This window comes from Bos indicus, chromosome 13 (genome assembly GCF_029378745.1).
Source record: "Bos indicus isolate NIAB-ARS_2022 breed Sahiwal x Tharparkar chromosome 13, NIAB-ARS_B.indTharparkar_mat_pri_1.0, whole genome shotgun sequence".
NCBI lineage: Eukaryota > Metazoa > Chordata > Mammalia > Artiodactyla > Bovidae > Bos > Bos indicus.
In genome coordinates this window covers 53,024,049-53,042,825 of record NC_091772.1, presented here as the reverse complement: position 1 = coordinate 53,042,825, position 18,777 = coordinate 53,024,049, and the positions used below count along the sequence as shown (strand labels likewise).

The 18,777-nt window shown below is 49.1% G+C and overlaps 1 protein-coding gene and 1 non-coding gene across 3 annotated transcripts in view; both read left to right on the top strand.

The window, feature by feature from the left end:
- The window catches only part of STK35 (serine/threonine kinase 35), a 43,474-nt gene that overhangs the window by 17,089 nt on the left and 7,608 nt on the right, over positions 1–18,777 (top strand). The gene's annotated exons all lie outside the window — the stretch shown is intronic.
- On the top strand, positions 15,515–15,649 carry LOC139186721 (small nucleolar RNA SNORA70). The gene has a single exon (XR_011570389.1). It is a non-coding gene; the product is annotated as a small nucleolar RNA SNORA70 (small nucleolar RNA).

Here is an 18,777-nt window from a genome sequence, read left to right as displayed (position 1 = left end):
TTGAGGGAGTAAGGCACTAGGATTTCTGGAGGAAGAAAATCTCAAAAGCAATAACCATTATAACAGCATGAAGGCTAGACAGAGTGATCAGGGAGGTGAGTATAGGAAAAGAAGCTGGAGAGAGAATTCGGAGTCAACTGAGAGTCCTTGGACTGCAAGGAGATCAAAGCAGTCAATCCTAAAGGAATCAACCCTGAATATTCACTGGAAGTATTGAAGCTGAAGCTCCAATTCTTTGGCCACCTGAAGCGAAGAGCCAACTCATTAGAAAAGACCCTGATGCTGGAAAAGATTGAAGGCAAGAAGAGAAGGGGACAACAGAGGATGAGATGGTTAGATGGCATCACTGACTCAATGGACATGAGTTTGAGCAAGTTCCAGGACAGGGAAGCCTGGTTTGTTGCAGTCTGTGGGGTCACAGCGTTCTTGCCTGGAGAATCCCAGGGACGGGGGAGCCTGGTGGGAGGCCGTCTGTGGGGTCGCACAGAGTCGGACACGACTGAAGCGACTTAGCAGCAGCAGTGGGGTCACAAAGACTCAGACTGAGCAACTGAACAACAGAAGAGACATTGTAGGCCACTGTAAGGATTTTGGCTTTTAATCTTCAGTAAGATGAAAGGTCATTGATGTGTTTTCGGCTGTGTGATATCTGATCTTTTGAAAGGATCACTGTAACTACTGTGCTAAAAGTAAACTGGAGGGGGCAAGCGAGGGGATAGGATGGGAGGTTACTCTGATAACCCAGGTGAGAGATAAAGATGGCTTTGAACAGTGGAGCAGGGAAGATAATGATCGGATTTGGGGTGAATTTTGAAGTCAACCGATGGATTTCGTGTTAGATTGAACATAAGATGTGAGAGAAAGGAATTAAGGATGACTCCAAGTTCTTGGCTTCGTAAACCATTGGAAGGATAGAGAGGATCAAATGAGATGGGGAAGAACAGGTTTGGGTGGAGGAGTTTAGGTCTTGATCATCTGAAAGTTTGGAATGCCTGTTCAGAATCCAAGTACAGAAGTTAAGTAGGCAGGTGGAGGAGTCTGAAGTTCAGGGGAGAGAGTGGTCTAGAAGTACAAGTGTGGAGATGGCCAAGGATGTTTTAAATGTTTCTTTCAAATGAATAATTTAGTTACATGCTATCACACATAATTTATGAAAAACAACTTTCCAAAAACATTTAGTGAGTTGTTCAGTTGCTAAATTCCATCCAACTTTGGTGACCCCATGGACTGTAGCCCACCAGGCTCCTCTGTTCATGGGATTTCCCAGGTGAGAATACTGGAGTGGGTTGGCTTTTCTTTCTTCAGAGGATCTTCCCAACCCAGGGATCGAACCTGCATCTCCTGTATTGCAGGCAGATTCTTTATTGCTGAGCCACTGGGGAAAGCCCATGTTTAGTCAGTAGGGTGGCATTGTTTTCTATTTTTGCAAATCAGCATCTGCTTTGATAGTCAGCTGAATTCTCATTTGCTTCCGCTGTGTACCCTGGTGCTACATCACTCATCATGTAACTTCTGGAAGACTTCACCATATACTTATAAGAGAATGAAAGTGAAAAAGACAGATAACTGAAAAGTTTTGTCTTCATGTATTGCCAAGCAGCAGAAGAGATTTTGATGCCTCTTCCTGTTACCATGATGGGGAGCTGAGAAGTAGGAGAGACTTAGAAGAAATTATTCAAAGTTCCAAATGAATGGTCAGAACTTGTGTGACTTGATTCCTGGCCAGCTTTCGTACCAAACCTGTGGTCATGGATCACATTCTAGCTGCATAACGGAAACCCGGTTGTCCCAAGTATCAGCATGATGAAAGAATGCCTCAGCAATCTAGGACTGTAGATTTCAGAGTAATGTTTAAATTGGGGCTAAATGGTTTCAGTGTTTTGCAAACCTTGAATGGAAATACACTTTGGATTGGAAACATGGGATTCCTCTTAAAGGAGTGTTGCCTCGTGGACTGTCTAGAATTGAGTCCCATCTGTGCTTTTTAGGCTGTGTGACCTCAGGCAAGTTATTTACCTCTCTGGGTTTTATCGTCTGTGAAATGGAGTAGATCATATTTATCTGAGTGAGGCTGTTGGGGGGATTGCAAGAGGCTGTGAAAGTGCCTTGTATAAACTGTCTAAATGAAACACTAAACGGTAGAGTTTTAGATACCCACTTGGGCTTGAGGTGGAAGCATTGTCTTATCTCTGAAGACAGTGGTCTTTAGTTGCCTTGCTTCTGAGGATTACCAAATAAATAGTTTCTTTTTTGAAGCAAAGCTATAGTCAAGGCAACTGTCCAATAGCTTGTTCCAGAAAAATGTATCTATTTTGTAAAAGGTTATTCAGTGATGGGTCCTACTACTCCCTTATTTGTCACCTTTGTTTAATAATTCGTAATGGTCCCTACCAGCCAGCCAAAAGCCTTACCCAAAGCAGGAAGCCAGCCAAACTAATGTTCCAGGTGCCACCGCCCGCATGTTACCAGGGAGGGTGTTGAGGGATAAGGGACTCTGCATTCACGGCCAAGTTTGCTGTCTGATACACAGACCTGTTACTAGGGCCTTTTGAAGCCAGGGCCTTGAATGACGTTATGTGGAGTGGGCAGTTCAGACCTGAAGAAGGAACTCAGATGTTGGTAGATCTGAGGGTCATAGAAAATGTTCTTTGTACCATATGCTATCTTGGTGGCTGCTCCACATCAGAAAGAAATTGAGCCTAATTTCTTGAAGTAATGTGTGCGTGTGCTGAGTCTCTTCAGTCATGTCCTGCTCTTTGTAACCCCATGGACTGTAGTGCGCCAGGCTCCTCTGTCCATGGGATTCTCCAGGCAAGAATACTGGGATGGATTGCCCATTTCCTCCTCCAGGGGATCTTCCGCACCGGGGGATCGAACCTGGCTCTCTGACATCTCGGGCATTGGCAGGTGGGTTCTTTACCACTAGCGCCACCTGGGAAGAGTAATGTTGAAATAATAAATGATGTATTTTTCACTGGCCTGAAGTCCTAAGATGTGGCTCTGGGCTGCCATGCTGGGTATCCGGTTGGCCGCTTGACCTGGCCTTCAGGTTTCGTTTCTCTTTTATGAATTTGAGGTTTTTTAACACGGCGCTCTAGTTCAGCCCCTTCGCTGGAGGTTCAAAAGTTTTATCTGCTCATCTCACAGGCAGCAGCACGTGCTTACACTAAAGCTGTAGAAACCCATTCAGATTATTTTCTTCCTTTTGGCTGTAATTAAACCCAAATTATGTCACCTTATAGGTATCAAGTTCATCAAAAATAAGACTAAAAACTTTAAAATGGGGTGGTGGTGCAGTATTTAATGTGGTTTGTTTTAAATGACAAAGTCTTCAAAACTTTGTCTTAGGGTAGGAGTGGGGCTATAAATTTTTGAAAGATTTTAAGTGAGTGGTTGAGAACCCAAGACTAGATTAGTGTCCAGCCTGCACCCGAGAGCAGCTTCCTGACCCAAGCATCAGAACTAACCCAGGAACTGACAGGCCTTTCTCTCCCAGGACTGCCCTCGCTGTGGGAAGAGGCAGGAGGAGACCATGGACAACACTTAGCTTCTGAGACCTCCACTCAGAGCATTACTTCCTGAGTCTAGAAGTCTCAGGCTCTGATGGAGCGTAGCAGTGCCAGAGATGATGATGATAATGACCATCCCTGGGCCGGGTGCTTTATGACCATTATTTCATTTACTTCTTTTCAAGTAACTTCCTGCAGCCCACAGAGCTTGTAAGGGTCAAAGCCTAGGTTTGAACCTAGGTCTAAATCCATAGCTTTAGCCAATGTGTATGGAATTGTGTATACATCTCAAATGTTTTCAAAATTGAACAAACAACTGAGCATCATGTAGATTGCACTGCTGCCTCCCTAGCACCACACATTCTGAAATGAGTAACCTGGTCCTGAGTGCCTGGCACTTAGTCAGTTTCCAGTTGGGAGGTGGTTTCTTCTACTCTGAGAAAGTTCAGAGTGTGCTGGTAAGCAACTAGGCAGCCCAGAGGACAGTGAGCAAGGAAGGCTTCTCAGAGTCAGTGCAACCGCTGAAGAGACCAAGGTCCGAAGTTTGGTTCTCATACCCCAGAGGCGCATCCCTTTTAGTATCTGGGAGAATCTTGAACAGCCCTGAGAGAAGATGCGAGGAACAGAAGAGGAAAGTGCCAACCTCACCCTGAAGTAGATGATTGAAAGTGAAAGTGAAGTCGCTCAGTCGTGTCCGACTCTTTTCGACCCTGTGGACTGTGGCCTACCACGCTCCTCCGTCCATGGGATTTTCCAGGCAAGAGTACTGCAGTGGGTTGCCATTGCCTTCTCCAGGGGATCTTCCCAACCCAGTCTCTCCCACATTGTAGGCACACGCTTTACCATCTGAGTCACCAGGGAAGTTGAAGTAGACGATTAGGTCCTTGGAAAGAATGGAAGCTTTAGTTAAAGTAGAGAGATGGAGGCAAGGGTATTTAGACAGTGACTGTTAATCTTAGGTTCAAGCAGAACTAGAACTGCTGAGCCTCTTTTGAGTCCCTGTCTATCAGTGGGGGCCCCAGCCTTGTCCTACCCTGTCTCACTAGCTTTTACAGAACTGTGGGAGCAGAGGGGTGTGGGTTTGCTTCTCTTTTCCCCGGGAACGTCAAGCTCGGGGTTCACTGAAGACCTGGTAGCTCCAGGTGCCGCCAGTATGCAGTGTGCAGGCTGCCCCTTGCTCTGCGTCCGTCTGCTGGTGCTTCTTGGGAGCTTCAGTCGGGGAACGCTGGTGGTAGTAAGGCCAGGCCGCTCCCTGGGTGCCAGCTTTTGCCCCTGCTGTTGCCCTCTCTGTCTGTTGAGCTCCTGCTGTATCAACATGAGGAAGCCGAGCTGTCTGTTATGTAACGGGATTGGTTGCCCCCAAGGATAATCTGTCCCTTGAAGCTCTGCAGGACATCAAAGAATCCATGAGGGGACAGGCCTGCCCCAGGGCTATTGTTGCTCACTTTCTCCTCCTCCTTGGCATCCTTGGCTCCTCCTAGGCTAGGCAGCATCCCTTTGGGCAAATCAAAATAGCTCTTATAATCCTCCAGCTGTGAGCCAAGCTCCTGATGGTTGAGGTCCTTTCAACTCCCATTTCCTCTTACCCCAGGGACACAGATACTCCCCCAGCAATAGCAGCTTCTGGTTATAAAAACTTGTTTTTCAGGGGCCCTCTGATTGTGCAGGGCAGAGGCCCTGTCCTTTTATCGCCAGTCCTGAATTAAACACTTTACGTACAGTATCTTATTTATCACATCATCTGGGCAACTATTCTGTTCTCTGCCATCATTCTGTAGATGAAGAAGTTGAGAATTCACTACAGTTGTGAGAGTCAGAATTTGAGACTAGGTACCTGACTGGAAATTCCACTGTTCAATCCTGCCTCCTAGAACCTCTTTAAAAGCAGCTTTGGTGTGTGTATATTTTGAGGCAGATGCTGGGTCCCCATCCTGTTAGCTCCACACGAGAGGCCCCCAGGTGTTAGCAGCAGTGCTGCCTGTGGGCATCCTTCATAGCCTGACGGCCTTGGCACAGCACACCGCAGCAGGGCCACCTTCTCCTTCAGGTGAGATCACCTGCATGTTGATTCCTCTTATGTCACATTGACACAGCCTCAAACATGGGCAGGCAAGGCAAGACTGGCATGGTGAGGCGCCCATAGGACCAGGGGCCAGGCAACGGTAGGCAGAAGCCACACAAGCAGACAGAGGTTAACATTGGAAAGCGGGGACCCAAAGCACGCCCCAGGTGGGGCAGCAGGAAAGCACAGGCACCGCGGGGACAGGACAGTCTACACACCAGCACAGGGAAGGGCTCTGATGGGACTCACAAGCATCCTGTTGTCTCTGATCCCTGGGGCCTGGAAGAAGCCCATTCTCAGTGAGCTTTAGGTAAAGGTTGATGAGGATCTAAAGCAAAATGCAAGGGTTACTGAGTTTCTCCCTGACCCATTTTCCAGCTCATTTACTGACCAGACTGGAGGGCTTTCATGATTTTGTCCTTGTTGTTGATACAGCTGTCTGCAGCCCTGTGTTGAGTAATTTCTGAGGCCAAGTCAGATTGGTGAGCAAGAGCCTTCTTATGGCAGACACTTGCCTAGCAGTGGTCTTGATAGCATAGACCCCACTGTTGTCCTCTAAGACTCCCAAGTTAGCCACGGACTTGAGAACACTTAATTGTAGTAGGCGTGGCTGGGGAGAAATATAGGAAGCCTGCAGAGAGTGGAGGGAAAGCTTGTTGGAGAAGGTGGTGCCTTGGGCTGGTTCTTGAAGGTAGATTTAGGGGCACTTTGTAAGCCAGGTGGTAAGTGAGGTGATCACATCTCAGGGTTTGTCTGAAACTCGCCCTGGCACACTGTGGCCTTGTTGAGTATAGGAACTTGGCTGGTGAGGGGAGAGAGGACTGTTGTAGTGAAATCCCCAACTAGAGGGGCATTCGAGACCAGGGCCTGGAGAGAATGCCCAAGGTCTGTCTTGATAAACTAGGGCAGTGGCATATAAGCTCTCAGCCCCTCTTTTCATTTCCACTAGTGAGTCTTCTGTGATTTTACAGAATCAAAGGAAATGGAGACCTCCTTCAGCATTTCTAGGATTCAGAGGCATGGCAGGCCTTAAAACTGCCTGCTGAGTTTAAAATAAATCAATACCGTAAAATACTGCAATGAATTTCCTAACTTTAAAGGAATTTCACTTTCAGTTAGAGGTGCCAGGGGAAAGCTGTAACTCAGCCTGCATCGTACACAGGTCAGAATTCTGTATTTTGTTTCTTTGTAAAAGAAAGTGATGTCTGGGGACTCAGGAGGAATGTATTAGAGCCACCCAGGCACACCTTAGGGCATAATGAGGAAGATGAAAATGCTTCTATTTTCCCAGACTGCACAAAGGAGCCAAATGTGGGGCCTGGACAGGTAATCTTATGAATGGTAGATAACCTTGGCTTTTTGTCATTCTGAGACCTGGCCCTGGAGAAGTAGTGGAAAGCAGGCGGGGTATATGGTATATCACGTTGGGTTTTGGTATTAACCTTCTGTTCCAATGGAAGAGTCACAGATGATGTGAGCCAGTTGACTCATTCTGTGTTTACTTCCATCCTTTTGCAAAAAGGAAGCTCTTAAATATCGTGTACAGCACCCTTTTGTGTTTTTCCTTTCTGCTTTTTTCAGACATGTCTAAGACATGTCCTCCCGGAGAGTTCCAGTCTAGGGCAGAGCTAAGGCATGGACAGAAAGAGGGGAGGGCTGTCAGATCTTGGCAGAATGCATGGCCTTTCCAGCCCAGCCCAGCCTTGTACCAGACGTAAGGAGAGCTGGAAGTCACAACCAAAGACTGATTTGTTGTTAGTAACCAGATTGCAGGCTTGGATGTGATGAATGTTTGGATGGAATCGTTTGTTTGTATGGGACAGCAGAAATGAGTGTGAATATACCACACCCAAAACCAAACAACAGGGTGACTTCTACCTTCCCTCCACGAAAAAAAAAAAAAGAAGAGTTGCTTGGGAGTTTAGGCCAGTTGCCTAACCTGAAATCCAGATGTCACCACTGACGTGATCCAGAGATCATCCTCCGTCCCCCCACCCTGAGCATCTCGGGGCACGGGCACCTACCAGGCGTATCACAGAGAGCCTTCGGAAGCACATCACTCCAGGCTGGTGTTTTGGAAGCCCTGTAGCAGGAGGACAGCAGCCCCCAGAACTCCAGTTTCCCACTTGCTCTTTAGAATTTCACTGAGATGAGATGAAATGCCGTTACGGTAGTAACAGCATAGGCCGACCCAGGTGCATCTTCAGAATCTGCAGCCTCTTTCTGCACGGCCGGTGGAGTTCAGTGGCGGGAACTGGGAGTGTTGGGGCTAAGAAGTTTTCTGCTTAACAGATCCAGAATCTGTCCTGTGACACCTGCCTGCTCCTCCTCCCCGGCCCCCGCCACGGCCCCGCAGGAAGCTTGGATCGAGGCCTGAGAACTAGGAGGGGCTGCCGGGTTCCAATCCGGGCTCTGTCTAATATACTTACCCTAGCGTGGGGCTTTGGACAGGTCACACACAGTGGGTCCTGGATGCCTCATCCAGAAAACTAGTAGTATGAAAGGACCACTCGGCCCAGCTCCGGCATGTTCAGAGGTCCACGGTGGGTGTGGTCCTAGGAGGGGGACTCCAGATTCTGGCATAGTTTCTTCCTTGTGCGTGTGTCTTGAGACTGAGGTGAAGCCCTGTGGCCTCCTGTCAGAGAGGGGGAAGGAAAGCAATTGAACTTCTCCTCAGGCTTCCCAGACCCTGGGAAAAGGGGCTTCCACGCCATAGTAACAGTGAGCGAGAGTCCTTCGGGGGAGTAACAGATCGTGTGAGGCCACTGTGGGACAGGAGGTGGCTCTTAGAAGAGGAAGGGGAAGTTGAGGGCCAGCAGGCACAGGAAAGGGAGAAGTGATGGCACTGGAGACGGGCTTCTGTCTCTTGAGTGGAATCGTAGACATAGCTTTGAACCAGACTAGGAAGTTGCACTTACTTGTTCCACAGGCATGTATTAAGCACCTGCTGTGTGCCTGGCATGGGCCGTGGAGATGAAAATTTCTCCTGGCCTCAGTCCATCTAAACCTTAGACAGCTGAGTCTGGGAGTCCTCACTTATAAAGTGAGGTTGCCAGCACTTGCCCATAGGTTTTTCAGGAGGAGTAAATTGAAAAATTCATGTAAAACTAGCCTAGGGGTGCTGGGCACGCAGTAGGTACTGCACAGCTGTTGAGTCTTGCTGTTCTTTCGTACCAGCTCTTGCTGTGCATAATACAGTAACAGAGAAGTATCTCAGAATGTGTGCAGGTTCTTGTCCCCCCTCTCCGCCCCTGCCCAAAAAAACACTGAAAATGAAACACCTTCTTGGGCTCAAGGTGACCTCCATAGACCCAGGGCCGCCTTCACAGCCTTCATTTGGTGACTGCGTCTTGCTGTATTGTGTTCTTCCTTCTCTTTGTAATCAGCTTCTGATTAGTTGACTGATGGGTCTAGCTCTTCTGGGTCTTTATTTGCATTTTCACTCTGCTGTAATTATGTCTCAAGAACATAGCGTTTTGTTTTTGCATTTACTTTTGCTTTTCAGAGCTGAAAACTTGTGCAGTGTCCTGTCACATGGGTAGGCTGGTTGTTCTGACAAAGAGCATCTTTGTCAGCTCTGGCATCACTTTTTTTCTTTTTTTAATAGTTATACATCGGAATCATGATTGTTGGCTACGAAATTGATTTTGAGAGCCACCCAATTTGTAAATTGGGAAATACTCTGTATTGGGGGTTAAGGAAAGGAATACTGAGGAAGGAGGTGAAGAGAGAAGGTCTGTAGTCTGTTGCCTTCGGGTTTCTAAGTGCAAATACCAGAAGCAGAGGGGTGGCCCTTCCCTTAAGTTCAGCCCTTCAGCTGTCCTGTCACACCTTGGTTTGAACTTTGTATAGGCCTTGGAGTGGAGAAGGGCCCCACCTGCCTTCCACAGATCTCCTTTCTGGAACCCAAGAGAGCCTGAGTCCTTTTTTGCACTTGTTTAACAAATGCTTAAGAAGAGCTTTTGCAGCTTGCTGCTGGTCTTATATGCACTGTGTTTGCTTCTGAATAGCATCAGGCCTGCTGCAGCCTGGAGCCTTTATCATCTGTCAGGCGTGGTGGGGGAGGTGCCAGGGAGCGCCTTCTCTCACCTAAACTTACTGAGCACAGGCTGTTTGCCAGATTCATCCCCTCCCCATTTACTGTCTTGTTAAATCCTCACATGGGCGGCTTCCTAAGTGCTGTGTCCACCCTGCTCCCACAGGGCACATGGCTAGTGCCCGCCAGCTCCAGGCTACAGCTCGGGCATCCATGCCCTTTTCCATCGAGCTTCCAAAGATGTGGCAACACAGTGGTGTCTCGGTGCTCCCAGGAACTCAGGACCATGTGCTGGCTTTTTGTTGAAGAAGTAGTGGCAACAGTAGGATGTGTGACTTCAGGTGGCCCTTGGAGAGAGGAGAGCAGGCAAGGTCTTCTGAGCAGGAGTGTGAGCAAAGACAGACCACTGGGGATCTGTAGAAGGAGCAGATCTTTGGGTTGGTCCATGCAGAGGCTCAAGTTGGAGAGGAAAGTAACGCCGTCTGCCAAGAGCCTTGAATGTTGGTCTAAGGAGAGTGAACCTCATCCTGCAGAAAAGGTGGCAGTGGTGTGCACTGCTCGGGTTTTGACAGATGAGTCTGTCGCAGAGATAGAGAGGGAGATGAGATGCTGCACCCAAAAGTCCCTGTCTTCAGAAGGTACAAGGCCTGCCCTGTGAGTAGAGACCCTGTGCTCCCGTTTTTGCTTTTGAATCTGATATGCTGATACACCTAGGTTTGAATCACAGCTCTGCCTCTTATCAATGAAGTGCTTTGGGCAAGTCACCTAACTTCTCTAGGCCCCTATTTCCTTATCCATTAAATGATGCCCCTTTAACACTGATGCTTACTGTATACTGTTGGGAGGACTAAATGCACAAGAAACATGAAGAGCCCAGTGCAGTTTCTCGCTCACAGCAGGAGTTCAGTAAGTGGTGGCTGCCTCTGTATAGTTCCTTGTTGTGTTTGTTTTTGCCAAATCTCTCAGGCTAATCATTCGTTTTTGCTTCATTTCTCACTAACAATTTGCATTGCCCTTCTTTTCCCTAAGAGAGTGCCAAGCCTTTAGCAAGTGCCCCTTGTGAGTTCCCCTCGACACACTGGGCTTCAGACTTCTTGCTGTAACCAGAGTCCATATGGTCTCCTTTGGCCCAGACCACTCTGGGTACGACCTGTGCCGTTCACAACCACAAATTGTTCCATCCCCATATGGTGAGCCTCCTCTCCCCTTTAGCTCTGACAGCTCCTTAGACATCTTCCTCCTGGCTAAGGGCCCAAGAGGTGAGGAGAACTCTCCCGGGAGCCCACCCTCTCCCCTGAGCCCTTTCTCTGCTAATCACAGCAGCCACATCTGAACCCCAGTCTCTTTAGGGGCCAATTGAGGCTGTCGGCAGCTTTCATTTCATCCTCGCACTTATTTAATAAGTTGAGGGGGGCGGAATTAGGGTATCTCCCTAGCTGACTGCCAATTACCAGGGCTGTTTCTGGAGACAAAAAAGTTCCCCCTTAGTTTGTCTTGAATGAGTTCCACCTGGACCTGTTCACCACCTGAGCTGGTTTAGGGAGATCCCCAACCCCCAGACCCTGACAGCCCAGTGAATTCTCCAGGCCAAAAAGACTGGGTTTAATTGGATCTGGGTCCTCAGACCCAGGTGGGTGACTGCACGCAGATCCATAGAGACCTCCAAATCGCAGAATCTTAGGTCTTGCCCCATGGTTCTTCTTTTCGTACATTTGGCAAACATATAAATACTAGCAGCATGCTTCAGGGAATGAGAAGGTTTAAGACAGTATTGATCAGGTCAGCAGTGGTCACACCACAAACACTGCTGTAATATGAACGAGTCTCCATGCTACAGTTGCATGGTACTCTTGGCTGCCCTGACTGAATTTGGGACGTTCCTGAGATAAAGATGCCTTGTGTTTGCATCCACACACCATCCTGGCTTTAAGCTCTGCTCACTCCCTGTCTCCCTGTAGCTGTGCCTTTCTGTATATTGGGCCTGCCACTTGCTGCCATGAGAGCATGGGCCCTTGTTCTGCTGCATGGGGCACAGCTTGAGCTCAGCTGACTGACGTGCATAGAGCCCACCTCCTCTTAGTGACATTTGTCCACTGTAAGGGCATCTTGGGTTCCACTTGAAAGCCTGTAGGAGACGGGCCTCACCATCCCACTGCTCTGTGTGGAGGGGCCCCGGTGCAGGAGCTGGAGTCGCCCTCCCACCCTGACCCCCAGCGCACAGTGCCCAGTCCTCCTTTGCCTGAGACGCCCCCATGCTGCCTTCTAGCTAGAGGGTTTCCTCAATGGAGACGGAGCCTACAAAGCTCATCTTGGTTCTCAGTACTCCTTGGGTCCTGGACTCCTCAGACTCTGCGTGTTGAGGATATTTCCCCAGAAAAATTCACATGACTCACATACTCTGAGATGTGTCCTGTGCCTTCAGGAGGGTTTCTGCCCATTCTTGAGGTTAGAAGGACCCCTGGTCCCAAGCCCCTCAGCACGTGGAGAAACTGGGTCCCGAGAAAAGAGTTTGGGGGCGGGCTTGATGAGACTGGGAGCCAGATTCCCCGCCTGTGCTCTCGCCACCAGGCGGGTCAGTGTCTCAATAGACTGCCACGTGGGGGTACGCTCCTCCGGTTGTGTTCGTGCTGTCACAGCCTGGGTGACAGTCTGCCTTTCGGAGAACTCACGGGGCACTTGCACTGGATGCGCATCAGTAGGCGAGGAGGATGTGAAAATGGGAGGGATGGTTTCTTAGGCAAAGTGAAGGCCTCTGGCTGCACAGGGGCTGCTGCTTAGTTCCGCACGGGGCTGCCCTGTCCCGCCGCCTGTTTCCACAGTCCATGTCCTCCCAGTGTGGAGAATGGGAGGGGCTAGGTATGAACCCACAGCCTCTTGAGCCATGTCAGCTAAGGGGACTTGCTGGACGTTTTTTGGCAGATGGCTGGGCCTAGAAGAAGGCTACAGCGGGACTTTAAGATCTGGGAAATATGCAGAGTTGAGGCCAAGTCTTCCAGTCCTTCTCGTTAACCTTTTACTGTGACTGACTTAGACTGGGGACGTTTTATGAAGCCAGGCTGCTCCAGCTAGCCACAGCCAGGTTTCAGGCTCCATCTCAGTTGACGCAGACTTGTTTGCAGTCTGTGGGCTGTCTTCTTTCCCGTGAGAGCCGGCGTTCTGTGGTGAAGTCAGTAAGAGGGGTAGTCGTGGAGGAGCCTCCTGATTCCGTCGCTGATAGGCTGTTGTTGTGTCAGGAAAACCCTTCGTCCCTGTGTGCCCACTTCTTTCTGAGGGTATGGGGATACCAGACTGGGGGAGCACAGTGTAGCATGGGAGAAAAACAGCACCAGCCAAACCCCAGCTTGTCCCTTTGCAGCCACTGGAGTCTGGAGAGGTGGCCAGCCTCCTGGGGTGGGGTGAGCATCCATCTTTGCACCTGGCTTGCTGGATGTTCAGTCAGAACTCAACCAGAGGCAGGGGTTTCAAAGCCATATTTTTATGTTAAGCTCCTGTCGTGTTGAATGAATGAGTCCATGAAGTTCGTAAATTAATTTTTTATTGCCAAGTGCTAACTCCCAGTTCCTATCAATCACGCAATATTCCAGATCCTTCTGCACTTGGCAACCTGAGAGGCTCCAGGGAAGCACGGAACTGCCCCTTTCCCACAGGAAGCTTGTTTTTAGGGGGTGATGAGAAGATGTGGAGCGTGGTTAGTGGGAGGGTCTCTGGTCATCCTATGCCTGCTCACCAGAGAACAGAGAAGAGTCCCTGAGGTGGCCGGGCCCCTGGGAATGCTTCCCGGAGGAGGCATGCGCCATCTGAGCTGATAGCAAGGGGCAGGGAAGGAAGCGGTACAACCAGACCTGCGGTTCTTGAGGCCCAAAGGAAGATGGATCCTCAGAGCAGGACAGACGCTGTTGCCTCCAGAGAAGACTGACACGAGGCCAGTTCGTCTTGTCTGGAGTTTTTGCCTGAGTGGATAAGAGATGTTGGTTTGGGGGATGTCTTTGAGGCTTGTTTAGGTTTCTGCTGTGTGTCTCACTGAGCCCATCATTGGGCTTCACACCTGCAAAATAGACGTTTCCACACTGTAAGTTGAGAAAACTGAGACTTGACTGAGCTGGGGTGTAAACTTTAGATCTTTCTACTTTAAAACCCAGGCCCTTGACAGAGCACTGACTGTGCCAGTCTGTAACCTGTGCTCTTTGAATGGCACTCCTGCCACACTGGGGACCTGCTCCTGGGCTTCTGCCTTGTTTTGGTCCCCTGGTCAGGACTCAGAGGCCACAGAGTCCAGCGCCAAGGCCTTCCAGGTTGTCTAAACCTGCTGTGAAGCTCCTGCTGGGTAGGCTTTGGTGCTCTCTGAACTTTCCCTTTCCTTGACACCGTGCCCTTTCTGGGTACCTGGAGACATCGTTATCCCATTTGTAGTGTCTGCTCCATTTTCTTTTACCCTGACGATAGGACCTCGACCTCATATGCTGTGCTATGACGTGTCCACAGTACAGTCGTCCCCGGTTTTGCCCTATGCTGAGCACCAGTATTGGCTTAGCCGAGCCTCAGAGAAGTGATATGCTAGGAAGCTTGGCTCCCTGGCCTCAGTCCCTCTGACAGATTAGACACTAGTCCAGGAGCCGCTGACAGCCCCCCATTCTCCCCCTCGCCCCCCCGCCGCCCCCGCTGGCCAGGGCTGGCATGTTGATATCTTTAATGAAAAGCCAGCTGTCCAGTATGTAAAACAAATGAAAATGACTCCTTTTGAAGCTAATCCTGCTTAGAACGAGAGGCTAGCCCTCTGTGACCCTGAGATTACCTTGCCTCTGAGCTTCCCCAGAATGATATGCTGGAAATGAATAACCTGAGCCTCGATGCGCTTATCCATAAAATGGAGATAATTCCTACAGGGTCCTTTGCCTGAACAAAAGGAAGCTTTGTATAGCAGGCCTTGCACGATGTCTAGTTTTTTCACAAACATCATTAACTGCAGTGCTAAGACCACCAGCTAGGACGTTGGGAGAGCTTAGGTAAGGGTGAATTCTTGGCTTCCCACCCAATGACACCACGATTTGTGTATGCCAGTCAGGTGACTATTTTCTGATAAATACATGAGAGGCAGAGAAGAATAGAGAGAACCAGAGTTTCAATTTGAATCCCAGTCAACCCTTTACATCTTTTTGGTTTTTATTTCAAATCCTAAAAGGTGATTCTGTTAAAGTGCTGCACTCAATATGCCAGCAAGTTTTGGAAAACTCAGCATTGGCTACAGGACTGGAAAAAGTCAGTTTTCTTTCCAGTCCCAAAGAAGGGCAAGGCCAAAGAATGCTCAAACTACTGCACAGTTGCACTCACTTCACACGCTAGCAAAGTGCTCACAGTCCTTCAAGCTAGGCTCCAATAGTACGTGAACCGAGAACTTGCAGATGGATTTAGAAAAGGCAGAGGAACCAGAGATCAAATGCCAACATCTATTGGATCATAGACAAAGCTAGAGAATTCCAGAAAAACATCTACTTCTGCTTCATTGACTACATTAAAGCCTTTGACTATGTAGATCACAACCAACTGTGAAAAATTCTTAAAAAGATGGAAATACCAGACCACCTTACCTGCCTCCTGCGAAGCCTGTATGCAGGTCAAGAAAAAACAATTAGGACTGGACATGGAACAACACACTGGTTCAAAAATTGGAAAGGAGTATGTCAAGGCTGTATACTGTCACCCTGCTTATTAACATATGCAGACTACATCATGCAAAATGCTGGGCTGGATGAAGCACAAGCTGGAATCAAGATTGCCGGGAGAAATATCAATAACCTCAGATATGCAGATGACACCACCCTTCTGGCAGAAAGCGAAGAGAAACTAAAGAGCCTCTTGATGAAAGTGAAAGAGGAGAGTGAAAAAGCTGGCTTAAAACTCAACATTCATTTGCAGCCAGTTAAGCCGACTGTGCTCTTTTCCCCATAGGGGCCCAGTGTGCAGTGGCTGCAAATAGCAGCCTCCTTGGTAGTGTATGCAACCTGCTGCCTGTACAGGTTGCCCTAAGGGACCTTGGAGACAACTCTTCCTAGTGGGCATTCATGACTGGCCTGCTGTTTCCCAATCTAGACTCCAGACAGGTATGCGCGGTGCCTTTGGAAAGCCCCAGGGCACAATGGCCAGGGTCCACATTGGCCAGGTCATAATGTCCATCCGCACCAAGCTGCAGAACAAGGAACATGTGATTGAAGCCCTCCGCTGGGCCAAGTTCAAGTTCCCTGGCTGCCAGAAGATCCACATCTCTAAGAAGTGGGGATTTACCAAGTTCAACACGGATGAATTTGAGAACATGGTGGCAGAAAAGCGACTCATCCCAGACGGCTGTGGGGTCAAATACATCCCTAATCGTAAAGAATCCCAAAGAATTGATGCCTTTGAACTGAGGTGCTGGAGAACACTCTTGAGAGTCCCTTAAACAGCAAGAAGATCAAACCAGTCAACCCTAAAGGAAATCAGCTCTGAATATTCACTGCAAGGACTGATGCTGAAGCTGAAGCTCCAACGCTTTGGCTACCTGATGGAAGAGCTAACTCATTGGAAAAGACCCTGATGCTGGGGAAGATTAAAGGCAGGAGGAGAAGGGGATGACAGAGGATGAGATGGTTGGGTGGCCTCACCGACTCGATGGACGTGAGTTTGATCGAATTCTGGGAATGGCAGAGGACAGGGAAGCCTGGCGTGCTGCTGTCCATGGGGTCACAAAGAGTTGGACACAACTGAGCAACTGAACAACAACCACCCTTTACCAACCATTTAACCTTTTACAACTTGATATGTAACCTCTTGAGACTAAAATCCCTCATCTGTAGGAGAGCCTTTTTCATGGATAGATGTGTCTGTAGAGTAGAGTATTGTGAGGACTGTGGCTCAGTTGTTCCCCACTCAGCTTAGCAGCACAGAGCAAGGACTCTTGTGTTTCAGATTTCTAGGTCCCTGGACTTCAAAAATCCACCTTTAGGCCTGAGCAGGTTGAAAGGTGCTGAGGATACCTTTGCCACCATCTGCCTGTCCTTGGGGCAAAGGTGTGGCCATGAAAAGCTACCCTCCCCGCTCCACCACCACCCTGCCTGGCCTTATTCTTAAATTTCCGTTATGAAAATACAGTGAGTGAGTGACGTTGCTCAGTCGTGTCCGACTCTTTGCGACCCCATGGACTGTAGCCTACCATGCTCCTCCATCCATGGGATTTTCCAGGCATGAGTACTGGAGTGGGTTGCCATTTCCTTCAGAGGATCTTCCCGACCCAGGGATTGAACCCGGGTCTTCCGCATTGTAGGCAGATGCTTTACCGTCTGAGCTACCAGGGAAGTCCATTAAACAACTTGAAAACATAGAAAGTTCCCAAATTAAGCTTTGACTCCAGATGAGTTAGAGAGAGAAAGATAACTAATAAGGTAGAGAGCTCCCTCCATGCCCCACTGCTGGGAATCCTCACCCCTCACAGCTGACCCCAGAGGGCAAATAGATTCCCTGTTTGTTAGGAGGGAAAAAGAGGTTTGGGTAATGTAAGTGGCTGAGGTGAAAGTGCCAAGTTAAAGTGTAGCTGTGGCTCCCAGATAGTTTTCAATCCTGTGATTGCCAGACTTACATGTTTTGAAGGACAGTAGAGTTTAAAAGCTGAGAACTGGAGATAGGATATGGAAGACAACTTTTTAAACCACTCCCATTTACTTTTCATTATCATTTCATCAAAGAAGTGACATTTTGACCAACATAGGAAGGCCATACCTTTAGGATAAAGGGTAATCGTCTATTCACCCGGCTGTTCCCAGTCTGTGAGCCGAGGACTAGGGGAGGGAGTTGGCTGTGTGAGCCTGTTCTGTCCCCAGCCCCATGGCTGCCTGCTCCTACCTCTGCTTTCCCCAGCTTTTGTTCTCCAGCCCGCTGATGGCCTTAACGGGAGCAGTTTGGTTCCTCAGCTTCCTCGGACAGACAAGGCAACTGCTTGGCTGGCAGAGAAAGCTGCCAGAAGGCTGCTCACTGCCTGGTTGGCACCACAGCCCCTTTGTGCTCTGGACCCCAGACCCATGCAGAAGAGGTACTTCAGCCAAGCCTTCCACAATTCTTTTCTGAGTGAGTCTGTTTATAGGCGAAGGGATTAAATGGCTTTTAAACTCTACTTAAGCTCTTCTTGTCTCTCTAGGGAGGGATGTTACATGTAATAAAAAGCAGGAGCTTTGGAGTGAGTCAGAGCTAGGCTCAGCCCTTTTCTGCGCCACTTATTAGCCATGCAGATCTTTTCTCTGGACTTTCATTTCCTTGTCTCTGAAACTGGGGCCACGACAGCTCCTACGTAGTATGGTGGTTGAGTGAGAGGAGGCAATAGATGTAAAACATGTGTGTCCAGTGAGTAGGAAGCAGCGTGTAAGAGGATTGACAGCCTTACTAAGTTGTTACCTATGAAAGTGGCCTACATTTATATGTCGTAGAACATGCCTGGTACATAATCAGTGCTGACCAAGTGATTGCTGTTACAATCATAGAGAAATAAGGAAGTCGGATGTGCTGAGGGAACTTAGTTCTAGAGCTAACGTAAAAAGGGGAAGAATTTGCCATCACCTTCCTGGGCACCTTCCCCCCAGAAGACATCTCAAATACGGACTATTAGAGCCACTGACAGAGCTGGCTTGGGAAGCACTAAATGGAGGCTCGTAGTAGAAAGGCTCTGGGCTGTGAGGCTGGAGAAGAGGGGCTGAGGGCTGGTCCTGCTGCTCTGTTGTGGGGCAAGTGGCTCCATCTCTGGGTCTGTTGCCTTGTTAACTCCTCACGGGTGAGCTCATCGGGCAGGTGGGAGACGGGAGTGCAGTGCCGATGGCACCTGACCTGCAGGCCAACCACGTCACCAGTTTTCACTGTGCTCAGAGGGATGGCTTCGCCTACTTGGAGGGCTCTACTATGGTCAGTCAGTGTTCCAATCAAAACGGACAAGGCAAGCCGTGACTGATGCCAAGAATCAGGCAGTCAGGCTGCAGTCCAGGCAGTCAGGGAACGGAGGGGTGGCACCTGCTAGGAGGAATCCCTAGGGCCCACTGGGCTAGGCCCAGACCATTCATTGTTCCGGGAGGGCCTGCTGCTGCTTTACCTCAAACCATGTGGTCTGAGCCCTTCCTACTCCAGGCTGTAGGGAACCCCACCCCCACCCCCACCCCCAC